A 15,869-nucleotide genomic window follows, 5' to 3' on the forward strand; every position below is an offset into this window, starting at 1 on the left:
ATTTTTAGCGACGGTAAAATAGTGTCGTCGCAAAAAGTCAAGAAATGTCAAACACTATTAGCGACTGCACAGTGCCGTCGCAAAAACATTGCCGTCGCAAAAACTCTTTTGCGACCCCTCCATTTGCGACCCCCTCTTGCCGTCGCAAAAAGTCATTTTGCCGTCGCAAAAAATTTTTGCGACGACATTAGGAGTATTAGCGACGGTATTTTACCGTCGCAAAAACAGTGTTTTTGCCGTTGCAAAAAAAGACTATTAGCGACGGCATATTTTGCCGTCTCAAATAATATTTTTAGCGACGGTAAAATAGTGCCGTCGCAAAAAGTCAAGAAATGTCAAACACTATTAGCGACTGCACAGTGCCGTCGCAAAAGGCAAAAATGCCGTCTCAAAAACATTGCCGTCGCAAAAACTCTTTTGCGACCCCTCCATTTGCGACCCCCTCTTGCCGTCGCAAAAAGTCATTTTGCCGTCGCAAAAAGTTTTTGCGACGGCATTAGGAGTATTAACGACGGTATTTTATAGTCGCAAAAAGTCAATTTTTTTGTAGTGTCTCTTTTCTTCTTCTTTTTTTTAAAAAAAAAAATGCCATGTAACACACACTTATACAAATTATTTCTAAAATCTAATATTTAAAAGATTTCTAATTAATCTAAACTACCCATAAATAAAAGTTAATAGAATTATATGTACAAAAAAATATTTTATGAATTAATTTTCTTCTATTTTTCTCACTTTTATTCAAGTATTCAAATTTTATATTAAAATTAAATATATTTCCTATTTTTTAATATTTATATTTAAAGATCTAAATTTAATTTAAATTTAATATAACTATATATATAATTATATACAATATGTAGAAACAGTATAAAAATAATATTAAAGAAAAATCAATACTCAACATAATTAATTAATTATTTTTAATTCAATCACAAGGTACTTATATTTAATTTTTTAAAATAAATTTGATATAATTTCTACTTCGACATATTTTTATTTCCAAATTAAAAAAATTATAATCACTTTTCATTTTATGTTATTAATTTTTCTTCCAATTGAACTAGGGACACTTTTTCATAAATCCTTTTTTACTTATTTATGTTCTATTTAGTCCACATTATTTTTTTAATATTCTAATAAGTCCTATGAGTGACATAGTTACCAAAATACCCCTAATAATATTCACATTTACAATGTGAATGTTCCGTGATGTGAATGTTTACACTGTCAATTTGAATGTTCACATGTGAATATTCACATTATAAAATATGAATGTTTACATTACCAAATTGCTAATCATTCAAAAAATATTTATAAAGGTAAAAATGTCCATAAAATATTTTAAATAAGAGAATTAGGATTTGGTAAATCAAATGTTTAAATAATATGACTTATTGAATATAAAAATATCTTATGGACTAATTAAGATACAAACACTTGAAAAAGATTTTTTTAATAAATCTCCTATTTAACTATTATCAATAATGTCAAAATGAGTGCTTATTTTATTTTGTTATAATTCAATATCATATAAACTCATTATATATATTTATTGCAATTATATAGCACAATACGGTTAAGATTATTAACATACATATAAATAATTAAAATAAAATTATATATATTTAAGTGACGCTTTTATAGAACAACATGGTTTAAATTATAGTTAAAATCATTCTTTAATTTTAAATGACTTTTTTCTCTAATTTAATTACTATTTCTAATATTAAAATTAATACTTATTTTATTATCATGTATATATATATATATATATATTTATTTAAAATACACTTTCATAATTCAACGGCAAAAATTACACAATATTTCATAATATATTTTTTAAATAATTTTATACATATGTATGCATAAATATACATACATAAATAATTCAACTAAAATTATTTTATATATTTATTATTGTTATATTTTATATTATGATAAAATTAATATTATTCTTTTGAAATATATAGATTGTAAAATATTTCTAGAAATAATTTATATATAGACATATATAAATAATTTAACTTAATTTTATAAAATATTATTTAAAAAAAAATTAATCCGTCTATCGAAACGGTCAATTGCTATTTATAAAACAACACCGCTACAGAGCCCGAAAAATCAAAGGCTCGAATGGCTCGAAATCCCAAAACGACGTCGTTTTAAGACTTTTTTTTATTCTCTTACCGGTAAGATAATATTTTTCGTACCATTTGAGCCATTCGAGCCTCATTTTTTCGGGCTACGGAGCATTTTTGTTTATAAAAGTATATAATAAACCTAATAAAAGTTAAAAGTACTATCCTGCTTACTTGTCAATAATTAACCTTTTTTTTTTTTCCCAAATAATTATCATAGTGAAATTACACCAAATATTATAATACAAACTTTTAAAATAAAAAAGAAAATTTATCCATAAATTCTATATGAGAAAATATTGATCTATTTAATTTTAAGAGTTTTCATATAAACCAATTAGTTCTTTTTATTTTAAAAATTTGTATTTATTTTATTTGTTATTATTTGAGTTTAAGTGTATGTTTTTTTGTGATTCATTTTTAAATTTTTTGATGCGTTTTTGGGATGGGAAGGGAAATATGAGCTTGAAAGATTCTTTTTGGGGTGATTGGTAGCTAAAGTGTTGATTGTCGAACGTTGAAATCTCAAAACAAACATGTGTTTGGTTATGAGTTTGAATTATGTGTTTTGTGTTTGGTTATGAGTTTGGTTTGTGTTTTGTGTTTGGTTTCAAACATGTGTTTGGGAAAGATGAGCTTGAAAGTTTTGAATTATGTGTTTAGTTATGAATTTTAAAAAGTAATGATTATGTTTTGAATTAAGTTTTGAGAAATGAGTGTAAAATTATGATTTGAAAGCTCAAAACAAATAGCACACTCAAATCAGTGGGTGGAACTATAATTCAAAACTCTTACAAAACGGAGCCTATATTTCTGTTACTATGATTTTGTGGTATTACATTGGAGTGCTACATTACAGTGTTACATTTGAAAAAAGTATACTAAGAAATTTTTTCGTGTTACATTGATAGAGTGTTACGTTTGAAAAAAAAAAAAATACCCTAAGGAGTTCTTTTAAAATATTGCATGATTACATTTGAGAAAAATATACTAAAGAGTTTTTTAATGTGTTACATTGGAGTGTTACGTTTGAGAAAAGTATACTAAGGAAATTTTTTAAAATGTTACATTATTATATTTGAGAAAAATACACTAAGGAGTTTTTTAGTATGTTACATTAGAGTGTTGCGTTTGAAAAATGTATAATAAGGAGTTTTCATGTGTTACATTGATTGGAATGTTACGTTTAAAAAAAGTACATTAAGGAGTTTTTTTTTTTTTTTGAATGTTACATTATTACGTTTGAAAACAAATACACTAAATTTTTTTTGTTTGTTATATTAGAGTGTTACGTTTTTTGAGTGTTATATTAGAATATTACATTTAGAAAAAGTATACTAAAGAGTTTTTTCAAAGTGTTATATTTAGTAATTTCAACATTATGAAAAAATTCATATTTATGCCTCAACACATAACACACATTTATTGGCCCTTATGTAATTCATACTAAAATAAAACCTTTGAATTTATAAAAAATAATAATAATAATAAAAAATAAATAAATATCAAACAATTTATAAAATCCCTATTTAAAACTATTGATTTTCATCCAAATAAAAATTAATATAAGCAGCTCTTATAAGCTTCACCATTATTGAAAGAAGAATCATAATTATTTAGGGAAAGCATAATAAAGTTTGGTGATATTATATGCTCAGATTGTCCGGCTCTTCTTAAGCCTCTGATTCCTCTGAGTATATGTGCCTGTTTGGCAGAAATTATTTACAGCTTATTTCAGTTTTCAGCTTTCAGTTTAATTTAAGCTATTTTGATGTGTTTGGTTTAGCTTATAACTTATAGCTTATAGCTTTGTGGAAGTCAGAAATCTGCTTATTATTTGAGTAGGGCAGGAGATGCTTTAAGAATAAGCTGAAAATCAGCTTAAGCTAAAAATTATAAGCTATAAGCTGTTTAAGCATAAGCTATAAGCACTTTCCCACAGTTCTACCAAACAGTACTTATATCAAACAAAAGCTCTAATCAACTTGGGCCTTTAAAAGTATTTTATGGGCCCACTTTTCACTTAAAAGCCCCAGGTTTGTTACACAATAAGAACATGGCTAGTCAAACAAAGCCTTTTTTAAGGGGGGGAAAATATTCCATTCAATATTTCTTAGGGCAAATTACAAACACCCCCTCGAGGTATGGTGAAAATACAAATTCCCCCTTGAGGTTTGAGAAATTACAAATTACCCCCTGGAGGTCAAATTTGCATAACAAATTAGGGGGGAATCTGTATGAAAATAAAAACCTCAGGGGGTAATTTGTTATGGAAATATAAACCTCAGGGAGCGGGATGTAATTTCTCAAACCTCAGGGGGGAATCTGTATTTTCACCAAACCTCGAGGGGGGTGTTTGTAATTTGCCCTATTTCTTATATATTAATTAATATCATGAAATCTATTTCAAAAAACTTGTTCACCTATAATTTATCATGTGAATCAATTAAGAGTTGAAAACAAAAATACATCAGAGACAAGCATTACTTTTCTTTCTTTTAAGACAAGTTTGATTGCCTGCATAAATACGAGAATTGGACTATGAATAAAATGAATTTCACTCCTAGTATATTTAGTTAAAAAAGTTGTAAAGGGATTAACATTTTAATTGGAATAGTGGTCCCCCACTATAGGTGGATTAGCAAAGATGGGTGAGAGATGGGATTGATGGTCAAGGATTATTTTGCCCCTTAATTTCAATGACTCTACAATTATATAATTTCACAAGTTTAATTCCAATTAATTAATACTATCACACTATTATACAAGCAAATATATTTTATCTTATATTTTTATCTTAATATTATTATGTTATTAATTTTATCACTTAATCTCATCATATTAATTGCATTCAATTTAATCCGTCAAACAAACTTAACTTTATTGCATTATTCTCCCGTATGGGCAACAGCTAAGGTTGCTAGGCCCAAAAGCTGAAAGTGAAAGTGACCCAATGAATACAAAAAATAAAAATAAATAACATATCAAACTGAATAATTAACGTGTAACGGACACTAAAACTAATAAGTAACCCAACAACTTTAATAATTTCAATAGAGGTGGAAAAATAAATAAATATCACAAATAATATTAAATTCATTTTTATAGAAGTTGAACTTGTATTCTCACAGCACAAAATAGTGTTACATAATTGAAGTTGAAGGCCTTAATTGAAGAAATTACCAAAAAAAAAAATATTTAAAAAAAAAAAACTTATTTGATGTACATAAAAGTTTTGAGAAATAAAAAAATTAATATAAAACAACTTGTTTGTTGAATTATTATTGAAAATGATGGTTAGCAGTAAAGGGTGGAAAACAGTCGATGGTAAGAGTAGCCGCTAAAATTGCTGACTAGGAGTGTCATCAATGTTAAAAGGTTATGATAATAGGCCTCCACCAAAAGGTGAATAGAGGTCATAGAAGGTAACTATCCAATTGACAGAGCTTGCATGGCCTAGAAGATGATTGGAGATCATTGGAGGGCTGTTGACTGTGGGTGATGGATTAGGGAGAGGAAAGAGAAACTTTGTTTTGAAAATAAGTAAAACACTTTTTTTTTTTTTTCCAAAAAATTTTAAAATTTTATAATCAACTATTTTTTTTAAACAAAAATAAAATACAAATCTTACCAAAAGAGGCCTTAAAAGTTCAATATCCAGGTGCTACGAACAATACTTCATACACGATTCAGAGTATATCTATCCATACTTATTAGTTCGACCTTATTTATTTCTAATTGTATGTGTTAACTTATAATTTGATAGAACATAAAAGCTCTAGAGTTATGTTTAAATCTTAAATTTAAAAATGAATTTGCAGAGCTAAAGAAACTGAAAACAGGAAAGTATCAAAATTTTAACTTATTGTAAATTGTGATCATGTTGATCACTCCATTGGTTACCAGAGGCTGCTAATAGTATGTTCCCCTTTATGTTAACCAATCCCAAGTGCTCTACTTTCTCAAGTTCCTTTCACCCTCCCAAATAATTTGTGTGGTATAGCTTTTCACCTTTGTCTAAAAAATAAAAATAAAAATAAATAAAAATAAAAAATTGTCACAATACCTAACTGAAAAAATATTAAAAGCAAAACAAAACGAAGACAAAGTAAACTTATAGTGGGAAATGATTAATGAAGATTTTTTTATTATATTGACAAATCATACAACATCTTATGTGACCTCAATGTCAATAACTATTTGGTCACAAACATTAGACTACCAACCTCATTATTGATCCTTTTTTATACGTGTATATATAAAAACCTTTATATAAAAAACCCACATACACCCAAAACTAATTGAACATTTTTTAAACAAGGGAATAAAAAATCTTAGACATAACAAAGCACTAGCATTACATGATTGTGCATCCTGAGGGGTTTTCCTCACTAAAGTAATCACACCGACTAGTGTAACAACCCCTATTCTCTCCATAACCAGAAGACCCATATCCATAATTATAATAGGATGGCACTGGCCTTCCATGCCCATGATAACATGGCCCATCATTACGGCCCCCATAGCATTGCGCATAACGGCCTTGTTTGGTAGGGCTTATTTCCAGCTTATTTAATTTTTTAGCTTAATTTAAGCTATTTTGATGTGTTTGGTTCAGCTTAACAATACAGTTTATAACTTTTTGTAAGTCAAAAATCAACTTATTCTTTGAGTGGGGGAGGAGAAGCTTAATTTATAAGTCAAAAATCAGCTTATGTTCACAGTTATAAGCTATAAGCTGTTAAACTATAAGCTATAATCACTTTTCCATAACTCTACCAAACGGGGCCAACATATCCCAACCGGATACATCGGTGGGTAGCAAACTGGTACAAAAGCAGGGAGAGCTGGTGGATTTGGAGGCCCCTTGGACTCTTTGGATTCCTCGAGTGTCTTGGGCTTTTCAGGATCGTTGGGCTTCTCGGGTGGCTTGGGCTTGTCGGGCTTCTTCCCAGGGGGTTTGGGCTTTGGAAGCTCTTTGATAGGGGTGGGCGTGGGTCGGTTGCGACCACGGAACCTCCAATCCGCCATCCGTCCGCCAGATTGGCGGATTAGAGAAAATCAATCCGCATCCGTCCGCCAATCCGGCGGATGTGGATTGAGTGGATTGGCAGTTTGGCGGATGGATGCGAATTGGTTTGGCGGTTTAAAATTTTATAAATTTTCAACATAAATCAACTTTTGCACTTCCCCCCCCCAAAAAAAAAGAAAGCATTACAATCAATGACTTAAAAAAATATTACAATCATTGCATGCCTCATCCAAAAAATATTACTTTAGAATATCATAATCACCGCATGCCTCATCCACATAAAGTATTACAATCTGTGGTTCTTAAAATATAAAAACAATTCAAACCACCAAAATCATAAACATAGCAGTAGCAGAGATTGTATATCTCTGTATTGTTACATCTATATCTGTTTTTTAAAACAAAAACCAACTAGCATATATCATATTTTCTATTTATTATTTTTAGAGATAGATTTAAAAACTAAAAAATATAGATAAACAATACATTTATTTTTTTCAATTCAAACAAGATATTCAAGTTGAAAACTTTTTTTCAACAGAATGTTTAAAATCTTTTTTAATTGAAAACATAAACAGAATATTTAAACAAACTAAAAACACAAAGTCTTATAAATTACTAGGGGTGCTCGCGGTTTGGCGGTTCGGTTGCGGCCAAAGGAATCTCAAATCCGCCATCTGTCCGCCAGATTGGCGGATTGGAGAAAATCAATCTGCAACCGTCCACTCATCATCACGCATCCGTCCAAAATGCGGCAGATCGGTTCGGTTCGGTCAGTTTTGGCAGATCGGTACATCCGCTGCTCACCCCTACTCTTTGATTTCCATGCTCTTGATTGTCTTCCCACCCTTACAAGACAATTTGTCACAAACCTTCTCAGGGTTGCAGCATACTACGACGATCGTCACCGTATTTTTCTTTTCATCATAAATCTGGTCTCGTATTTCTAATTATCCCCAAATGTTCACACATAAAAAATCAAAATTAAATAATATTATGTATAATAATTTCATAGTAATGAAAATAGTATTTTAAAAATAAGGTGCGAGCATCTTGTCATTTCTAATTCTCGCTTTAGCGAAAATTCATTCATGAAGTTATCTTTTGTTATATATAGGAAAGGAATTGTCTCTTGTTTATGGACTCCATTGGATGATCTGGCCTATTAAGGTGGTATTTGGTTTGAAAAATTGAGGGGTGAGATTGGACTATTAGTTCATTCGGACTAATAGTACGTTGTTTAGTTCAAATTTTTGTCCAAATCTATTGAACTATTGTGTCTCATGGGAGGGGGGTGGGACACAAATGGGGGGATAAGGAGAAATATGGAATTAGGTGGTGAAATGATCATTTTAACCCTCTACTATAGCGATCCTGGTTTTTCCTCTCTTTAGTTATTGTATTCCGGACTCGGTTCCGTGGATGTGTTGTTGTCTCATTCTCATTTCTATCCTTTACTCTCTGTATTTGAGTCTTGGGTTATGTTGGGCAGGTTTGAAACAGGTTGGTTATGTTTAGAAACCTAGAGTAGATGCCCAAATTTTGGCCTTCACGCTCGAGCGGGGCTTTTGACACTCGAGCGGGCCCTTCGTTTTTGTTTCTCCGTTGGAGCGAGCGTTTTGACGCTCGAGCGTGGTTTGTCATCTCCCAGTATTTTTTTCTCTGCAGGCCTTCGTCCGCTTGAACGGGAGTTTTGACGCTCGAGCGTGACCCTTTGTTTTTGTTCCTCCTCTCGAGCGGGGAGTTTGACGCTCGAGCGGGAACCATCGCCTGCAAAACTTCTGGAAGTGTGCAATCGACGCTCGAGCGGCGCTTTTGACGCTCGAGCGTGAGTTTGTGTCTGACGCTCGAGCGGGGCGTTCCATGCTCGAGCGGGGAGTGCAGTACATCAGTCCGAAGTTAGACTTTTTGGATCACTTTTTCATCTCATTTTCTCTCTCTTACTTTTCAAAACCTCCATTGAAGAGCACCTCACTCTAAAACTCCAAATTCTCTCTAGGGTTTGATCTAGTAGGAGTATTTTTCTCACCTTGGGCCTTTGTAAAAAGTGTGGAGCTTGTTGAGGGCTACATTTTGATCCGAAAAATATTAGGGTTTAGAGCATTTCGAATTTCTTCATCTCCTTCCTTTGAGCTTCGAATTTGAGGTAGAGATTCCTACTCATCTTTATGATCTTTAACCTAAATGTTGAGTTTTTGTATAAATGGTTTGGTTTGGGAAGTTAGGGTTTCAAATGAATAAAGAGGGGTTTTGTTATTTTGATTCCTAAATGTGTATTTTGGGTCTTAAAATAATAGTATTGATGTTATTGAAGTTATTTTGGACCTATGGGTCAATATTGGAAAAAGGGAAAAAAGCCCTAAATTGTTATGACAAATTAATTCATGTGATTAATTTAGGAAATTATGAAATTAAGTTGGGATTAATGAAATTGGCATCGTATGGGATGAAATGGTGGAGTTGGATATATTAATCACTCATCTTTGAAATTGTTGATAAATTATCTGTTGATATGATTATTTTCTGTTTAGAAATAATTGTTTGGGCTATCGGTGGAAGATAGTCTTGATTGTTATAGACAATGCATAATGATTAGGTGAACTAAAACTAATCAATTGAATATGTCATCGAATATAACGGTTGGAATAATACATCAAATCTATGTATTGATTGATTATGTATATGATATGTGTTTATATACATTGTGTTGTATGGGAGAAGATAGGGGATGTACTCCACGGTTTAGGCGAAGATAGGGGATGGACTCCTAAACCGGGTATTGTTTGGGAGGAGATAGGGGATGGACTCTGTCGATACAGTAATCTGTGTATCTATTCAAGTATTAATACAGCGAATCTGTGTATCGTATATGAAGTATGGAAGTGTTTTATTTGAGATTGATACAGCAATTATGTGTATCTAATGTGAATTATGAGGTGTTTAATTTGAGTTGTTACCTCAATTGAATTGGAAGCATTATTGGTGTGAGATATAATCTCACTTAAAGTATATGGCCAGGTTCTGAGCCAAGGTTAAGAAGTGGAAAATGGAATGAAACATGGACACATTTGTCATGTAATTACAATGAGTTGTGTATTGATTAAATGAGTTAAACATTTATCAAATGCTAATGTTTTTGTTATTACTCATATTATGTTTAGCATATCTCTACTGGGCGTTGGCTCACCCAATATGGGACATCATTTTCAGGTTCAGGTAGTATGCTGCCTCCGAGGTCTTAGCTTGGATGGTTGTGGGAGTTGAAGACTCTTTTGTTTATTTTTGGTTATCTTTTGTTGTATTATATGTAAATTCAAGCCATGGGCTTAATATGTATTAGAGTTAGTACTCTCTTTTTTTTGTAACCAAGTGTTGGCTTGGAAAGTTGTAAGCTCATAGGGCATTTACTTTTGTTGTCAACATGTAATACATTCTGTAAGAATACTCTGATTTATGAAATTTGATATATCTTTCTTGTATCATGAATGTCTATTTATGGGTTTATTTTGAGGGCGTTACATCTATTATTTAATTATGTATTATATTTAGTAAAATTCAATAAAATTTAAATGTCTCAATTTAAAAATATAATAATTTTATTTAATTTTTATTGATGTTTTATTTATTTAATTTTTTAAAATAATTTTTTATAGATGTTTTATTGATGTTTTATTTTAAAATTTTGTTTATATTTTATTTAATTTCATTAGTTAAATTTTAATAGATGTTTTATTTAATTGCGTTATTTAAATTATTATTATTTGTTAAAATAAATTTATTTAAAATTTTAATTAAAAAATAACATATATTTTTATTGATATTTTATTTGTTTAATTTATTTAATTTTAAAAAAATAAATTTATTTAATTGTGTAAAAAATAAAATAAAATAAAATAAATTGTATTTAATTCAGTTAAAAATAATTAAAATATTAAAAATATGTTTAATATTGCTATTACTTAGTAAATAATTGAAAAGGGTAAAATAGTCATTTGAATATTTATCCTTCTCCATAATATCCCAAACAAACATAGGATTCATATCCTATCTAACCAAATAGTCCATTCCTGACATTTAATCCCATGACTAAACAAAAATGGGATACAAATCCAGTCCAATTAAATAGTTCGGGGACAATGTATCCTAGGACTAACAAACCGGTGGATTCCAATCTCTCCTTATCCAGTCCGTCCAAACAAATACACTGTAAATTCACTATGTCTATGTTTAATGATTTACTCTGCTCATATATAACGTCCTTGTATGTAAATTATTCTTAAAAAAATTAAATTGACTCGAGAATCATAACTTCATGATTTTATTACTTTAATATCCATAAATAAATAAATAGTTTATTTTTTAAAAATATATTTACTGTCTATTTTTTCAAGGATAAAAATGATAAAATTATGTATGGGGAAGTTCTAACACTACAACAAAATGCGCATTCGGTGACCAAAATTGGTGACTAAAAAAAATTTAGTCGCCAAAAGTTATGGAATTGGTGACCAACATTTTTTTTGGCCGCCAAAAGTAAAATATTTAGCTACTAATGTTTTTTAGTCTGGGTATATTCATTATTGGTGACTAAAAAAAATTTAGTCACTAAAAATGCTAGAATTGCCGGAAAAAAAAAAACTCAGTCGCGGTATATTGACTTTTAGCTACTAAAATATTTAGTCGCTGAATGGAAAATAAAAAAATTATTTTTCTCTTTGGCGACTAAAGTTTTAGTCGCCAAATGCTTACTTTCAGCGACAAAAAAAAAATTTAGTCGCCGTACATTGACTTTTGGCTACTAAAATATTTAGTCACCGAATGAAAAATAAAAAAATTATTCTTTCTCTTTGGCAACTAAAGTTTTAGTAGCAAAAAACTTACTTTCAGCGACAAAAAAAAATTAGTCGCCGTATATTGACTTTTGGCTACTAAAATATTTAGTCGCCGAATGAAAAATAAAAATATATATATTTTTTCTTTAGTGACTAAAGTTTTAGTCACCAAAAACTTACTTTCAGCGACAAAAAATTATTTTAGTCGCCAAAGAAGTAAAATTTTTGGAGGGAGACAGTTCAAATATTTTGGAAGGATTTATAAAATACTTTCAGCGACTAAAAATATATTAGTCGCTATTACTCAATCTTTGGTTGTAAAATACTTTGTCGTTATTTATTTTTATTTGGCGACCAAAAATTTATTTAGTCGCTAAAGGTTGTAGTATTTGTTTTAGAGGGAAACAAATTATTTTTGGAGCCCGATATATTTACGCTCTGTTCCTCTCTCACACACACACTTCTGTCACAAACACCACCAAACCTCATCCCCACTCACCACCAACGCTCACCACTGGCACTCGCCACCGTCGCACTTCGCCACCGCCACCTGCAAATTTTGTGTTCATTAGGTGTTGATTTCTCACACTTGCTATAGGGTTTGGTTTTTAGACATAAATCCCAAATTCAAGCTGATGAGCTTGATTTCAGACAGCCACTTAGATGCCAATCTATATATTTACAAAGAAATTAACCTGGGTATATTGAGATTTGCAAGCCATGATACTTCCATAGAAACAATTTTCAAATTGTCACCTTACCCATTATATAAGTTTATTTAAGATATTATTGGATATAAGCAAGGGAATTTTGCAACTCAAAGAATGACATTGTACTCTTCCAAAAATTAGGAGTCCTGTCATTTTTACACACCAAAGAAAGCTTATAAAAGGATTCATTTCAGAAACTTAACTTGAATGGTCCCAATAGGATAATGTGAACCTTCAGGTGTAACAGCCCAAACATATGCTATTTCACCAAGAAATAATAAATGTGGTCAATGGGTTTGCCAATTAAGTAATTTTGTTTCATTTCCTTTCTTCTCTTTTTTGGCGAGTGAAATGTGTAGGCACCATAATATCTCATTAATTTAAGAACTCCTGGTTACTTGTTTATGTATTGAACTTACGGGAAATGTTTAGAGTTTGCATTTGGCCGTCTACCCTCTTTACTCGATGATGGGTGTCCATCCTTTCAACTCAGAAGGAGACTTCACCAGGGAGAATTTCTTCCTCCTGTTCTTAAATTTCTTTTAGAAACTTGGGGGGCTTGTTTTAATGTTGAGAAGGTAGATTTACTCAACATTATGTCTGGGGCAGTTGGTTTCTTTTTTTTTTTTAGTTTCTCTGTTGCTCTTCATTTGGGATGATGAAATTGAGGAGTTTCAAAAGAATTTGTAAAAACAATAATCACACTGATTTTCTTTCTTTAGTCTATTTTTAATAGGTTTGAAGATTCCTAATCATGAACTATCACCAAAAAAAAAAAAATATGTGGTTTAAGTATCTTGGTGTATTAATTGGAAGACAAGGTTTGGAGAATATAGTATAGGAAAAATAGGTATAACTAAGGACTAAAAGAGAACAAGAAAATAAGCTGATTACACTACAAGAAAAGTGGACTTATGAAACGGAACTTTTTGCGACGGTACATTTGCTGTTGCAAAAAGTCATTTTTTGTGACGGCACAACTTGCCGTCGCAAAAAATATGACCTTTTGAGAATTTGACGTCGCAAAAAATATGACTTTTTGAGACTGCACAACTTACCGTCGCAAAAAATGTAACCTTTTGAGACGGCACAACTTCTGTCGCAAAAAATGTGCCTTTTTGAGACGGCATAGCTTGCCGTCGCAAAAAAAATGTGACGTTTTGAGACGGTACAACTTACCGTCGCGAAAAATGTGCCTTTTTGAGATGGCACAACTTGCCGTCGCAAAAAAAATGTGACTTTTTGATAAAACAAATAATAATAATAATTTTTTTTCATTAAAATAAAAATAAAACAAATAAATTTCAATCTATAACTAAAAAAAAGATGATTTTTTTTTTAAAAAAATTAATTAACTACAAAAAAAAATATTTCAACAAAAATAAATTTTTTTGGCGACGGCAACCCCCGTTTCAAAAAAAAAAAAAAAAGGTTAAACCACGTTTTGTTGTTTAAATTTCATTTGTGATCGATTTTTTTTTTTTTCATTCCCGCTATGTTTCTCCCCCTTTTTTTTCCCATTCCCCCCACCTTTTTTTTTTCCATTCCCGTTCTGTAACCCCCCCAACCCAAACAAAAAATCCCCAATCTCAAACCACCCCGCCCAAAACCAAAAATCCCTAATCTCTTCTTACCCCCCTCTCTGTCTCTTTTCACCCATTTTTTATCTTCCTCTCTCTCTTCTCTTTCTCTCTTTCACTCATCAATCTTCTCTGTCTGTCTGTCTATCTGTCTCTCTTTCTCTCTGTGTGTCTCTCACTCATCTATCTCTTCTCTCATCTCTTTCTCTCTCTGTCTCTTTCGTTCATCTCTCTTCTCTCTATCTCTCTCATCTCCTTTCTCTCTCTGTTTCTTTTTCTGTCTCTCACTCTCTATTTTTTTTCTCTCTTTGACTCTTTCTCTCTTCTCTTTCTCTCTCTAACTCATCACTCTTCTCTGTCTGTCTGTCTCTACCTCTCTCTCTTTCTCTCTTTGTCTCTCGCTCATATCTCTTCTCTCTATCTCTCTCATCTGTCTTCTCTCTCTGCCTCTCTCACTCATCTCTCGTCTCTTTATCTCTCTCTCGCTCATCTCTCGTCTCTCTATGTCTCTCATCTGTTTTCTCTCCATGTCTCTCTCGCTCATTTCTATATATCTCTCTCTCGCTTATTTTTCTTCTCTCTCTATGTCTTTCTCTCGTTCATCTCTTTTTGTTTTCTTTCTCTCTCTTTTTGTCTATCTCTCGCACATCTCTTGTTTTTCTCTCTTTTTCTGTCTGTCTGTCTCTCTCTCTCACTTTCTCTCACTCTCTGTCACTCATCACTCTTTTCTTTCTCTTTTTCTCTCTATCTGCCTGTCTATTTGTCTGTCTATTTGTCTCCCCTTCATTTGTGTTCACCTTGCTTACTCCGCTCTCCCTTCTTCTCTATTTACCAAGCTATCTTTCAATTTATTGAGACACTATAAGAAAATGCACTTTTGATGACCACTTTGTCTTTCTATCGCTCATCACTCTGTCTCTGTTTCTATCTCTCTTCTCTATCTGTCTCTCACTCATTGCTCTATCACCATCCATCTCCTCTACCACCTCCACCACTACTGCAAATGACATTCCACTACCACAACTACTACCACTGTTGCCACTCCGCCTCTACGACTATCATTACTACCACCATCACCACCACTCCACTACCACCATTACTACTACCATTACCTCTCATCCACCACCGCTATTCTATCTCTTCCACCACTACCATAACTTCACCACTAATCTCATTCGTTATCACCACCACCACCACTATCACCCCTTATCCACCACCTTCACCACTACTGTCGCTCTCTATCCTCTACCACAAAAAATTAGTTCCTGATTTTTAGTAACAAAAAAAAAATGGGTCGCAGAAAAATATTTTTCATTGATGACAAAAAATTAACTTTAGTTTAATGAAAAATATTTTTTATTCATTAAAATAAAAATGAAACAAATAAATTTTCAACCTTAATAACTAAAAGAAAACGAAAAAAAAAAACAAAAAACAAAAATTTCATTAACTATAAAAAAAAATTATTTTAACAAAAAATAAAATTTTTAAATATTCATTTTTGATGGAAATCAAAAATAAAAAAAATAAACCCCCCCGGACCCGCCTTTTTTTTTTTTTCCATTCCTGCTCGG

Source organism: Camellia sinensis, chromosome 9 (assembly GCF_055761805.1).
Source record: "Camellia sinensis isolate YWXY chromosome 9, ASM5576180v1, whole genome shotgun sequence".
Lineage (NCBI taxonomy): Eukaryota > Viridiplantae > Streptophyta > Magnoliopsida > Ericales > Theaceae > Camellia > Camellia sinensis.